Consider the following 3,744-nt stretch of genomic DNA (forward strand, 5'->3'; position numbering starts at 1 on the left):
AGTGGTAAATTGGTAAGAAACATCATAGATTGCACTATATCCAATGAAGTACGGTTATGACGTTCGGACACACCATTATGCTGTGGTGTTCCAGGTGGCGTGAGTAGTGAAACTATTTCACATTGTTTTAACTGAAGGCCAAACTCGTAACTTAAATACTATTCTCCACGATCAGATCGTAGAAACTTTATTTTCCTATTACGATGATTTTCTGCTTCACTCTGAAATTATATGAACTTTTCAAATGTTTCAGACTCTTGTTTCATTAAGTAGATATACCCATATCTGCTCAAATCATCTGTGAAGGTCAGAAAATAATGATACCTGCTACGAGCCTCAATATTCATCGGACCACATACATCTGTATGTATGATTTCCAACAAATCTGTTGCTCTCTCCATAGTTCCGGAGAACGGCGTTTTAGTCATCTTGCCCATGAGGCACGGTTCGCAAGCATCAAGTGATTCCAAAATCACATCAGTATGGAGTTTCTTCATGCGCTTTACACCAATATGACCTAAACGGCAGTGCCTCAAATAAGTTGCACTATCATTATTAACTTTGCATCTTTTGGCTTCAATATTATGAATATGTGTATCACTACGATCGAGATCCAACAAACCATTTTCATTGGCGTGTATGACCATAGAAGGTTTTATTCATGTAAACAGAACAACAATTGTTCTCTAACTTTAAATGAATAACCGTATTGCAATAAACATGATCAAATCATATTCATGCTCAACGCAAACACCAAATAACACTTATTTAGTTTCAACACTAATCCCGAAAGTATAGGGAGTGTGCGATGATGATCATATCAATTTTGGAACTACTTCCAACACTCATCGTCACCTTGCCTTTTACTAGTCTCTGTTTATTCTGCAAATCCCGTTTTCGAGTTACTACTCTTTAGCAACTGAACCAGTATCAATTACCGAGGGGTTGCTATAAACACTAGTAAGGTACACATTAATAATCTGTATATCAAATATACCTTTGTTCACTTTGCCATCCTTCTTATCCACCAAATAGTTGGGGTAGTTCCGCTTCCAGTGACCAGTCCCTTTGCAGTAGAAGCACTTAGTCTCAGGCTTAGGACCAGACTTAGGCTTCTTCACTTGAGCAGCAACTTGCTTGCCGTTCTTCTTGAAGTTCCCCTTCTTCCCTTTGCCCTTTACTTGAAACTAGTGGTCTCGTCAACCATCAACACTTGATGTTTTTCTTGATTTCTACCTTCGTCGATTTCAGCATCACGAAGAGCTCGGGAATTACTTTCGTCATCCCTTGCATACTATAGTTCATCACGAAGTTCTACTAACTTGGTGATGGTGACTAGAGAATTCTGTCAATCACTATTTTATCTGGAAGATTAACTCCCACTTGATTCAAGCGATTGTAGTACCCAGCCAATCTGAGCACATGCTCACTAGTTGAGCGATTCTCCTCCATCTTTTAGCTATAGAACTTGGTGGAGACTTCATATCTCTCAACTCGGGTATTTGCTTGAAATATTAACTTCAACTCCTGGAACATCTCATATGGTCCATGACGTTCAAAACGTCTTTGAAGTCCCGATTCTAAGCCGTTAAGCATGGTGCACTAAACTATCAAGTAGTCATCATATTGAGCTAGCCAAACGTTCATAACGTCTGCATCTGCTCCTGCAATAGGCCTGTCACCTAGCGGTGCATCAAGGACATAATTTTTCTGTGCAGCAATGAGGATAATCCTCAGATCACGGATCCAATCCGCATCTTTGCTACTAACATCTTTCAACATAATTTTTCTCTAGGAACATATCAAAAATAAACACAGGGAAGCAACAACGCGAGCTATTGATCTACAACATAATTTGCAAAATACTATCAGGACTAAGTTCATGATAAATTTAAGTTCAATTAATCATATTACTTAAGAACTCCCACTTAGATAGACATCCCTCTAATCCTCTAAGTGATCACGTGATCCATATCAACTAAACCATGTCCGATCATCACGTGAGATGGAGTAGTTTCAACGGTGAACATCACTATGTTGATCATATCTACTATATGATTCACGCTCGACCTTTCGGTCTCCGTGTTCCGAGGCCATATCTGTTATATGCTAGGCTCGTCAAGTTTAACCTGAGTATTCCGCGTGTGCAACTATTTTGCACCCGTTGTATTTGAACGTAGAGCCTATCACACCCGATCATCACGTGGTGTCTCAGCACGAAGAACTTTCGCAACGGTGCATACTCAGGGAGAACACTTATACTTTGATAATTTAGTGAAGGATCATCTTATAATGCTACCGTCAAACAAAGCAAGATAAGATGCATAAAGGATTAACATCACATGCAATCAATATAAGTGATATGATATGGCCATCATCATCTTGTGCTTGTGATCTCCATCTCTGAAGCACCGTGCTCGTGATCTCTATCTCCGAAGCACCGTCATGATCACCATCGTCACTGGCACGACACCTTGATCTCCATCGTAGTATCGTTGTCGTCTCGCCAACTAATTGCTTTTACGACTATCGCTACCGCTTAGTGATAAAGTAAAACTATTACATGGTGATCGCATCTCATACAATAAAGCGACAACCATATGGCTCCTGCCAGTTGTCGATAACTCGGTTACAAAACATGATCATCTCATACAACAAATTATATCACATCATGTCTTGACCATATCACATCACAACATGCCCTGCAAAAACAAGTTATACGTCCTCTACTTTGTTGTTGCAAGTTTTACGTGGCTGCTACGGGCTTAGCAAGAACCGTTCTTACCTACGCATCAAAACCACAACGATAGTTTGTCAAGTTGGTGTTGTTTTAACCTTCGCAAGGACCGGGCGTAGCCACACTCGGTTCAACTAAAGTGAGAGAGACAGACACCCGCCAGTCACCTTTAAGCAACGAGTGCTCGCAACGGTGAAACCAGTCTCGCGTAAGCGTACGCGTAATGTCGGTCCGGGCGCTTCATCTCACAATACCGCTGAACCAAAGTATGACATGCTGGTAAGCAGTATGACTTATATCGCCCACAACTCACTTGTGTTCTACTCGTGCATAGCATCAACGCATAAAACCAGGCTCTGATACCACTGTTGGGGAACGTAGTAATTTCAAAAAAAATCCTACGCACACGCAAGATCATGGTGATGCATAGCAACGAGAGGGGAGAGTGTTGTCCACGTACCCTCGTAGACCGACAGCGGAAGCGTTATCACAACGCGGTTGATGTAGTCGTACGTCTTCACGATCCGACCGATCAAGTACCGAACGTACGGCACCTCCGAGTTCTACACACGTTCAGCTCGATAACGTCCCTCGAACTCCGATCCAGCCGAGTGTTGAGGGAGAGTTTCGTCAGCACGACGGCGTGGTGACGATGATGATGTTCCACCGACGCAGGGCTTCGCCTAAGCTCCGCAACGGTATTATCGAGGTGCAATATGGTGGAGGGGGGCACCGCACACGGCTAAGAGATCTCAAGGATCAATTGTTGTGTCTCTGGGGTGCCCCCCTGCCCCCGTATATAAAGGAGCAAGGGGGAGGCAGCCGGCCAATGGGAGAGGCGCGCCATAGGGGGGAGTCCTACTCCCACCGGGAGTAGGACTCCTCCTTTTCTTGTGGGAGTAGGAGAAGGGAAGGGGGAAGGAGAAAGAAGGAAGGGTGCGCCCCCCTTCCCTAGTCCAATTCGGACCAGACCATGAGGAGGGGTGCGGCCACCTTTTGAGGCCTTT

Source organism: Aegilops tauschii, chromosome 4 (assembly GCF_002575655.3).
Source record: "Aegilops tauschii subsp. strangulata cultivar AL8/78 chromosome 4, Aet v6.0, whole genome shotgun sequence".
NCBI classification, from domain to species: Eukaryota; Viridiplantae; Streptophyta; class Magnoliopsida; order Poales; family Poaceae; genus Aegilops; species Aegilops tauschii.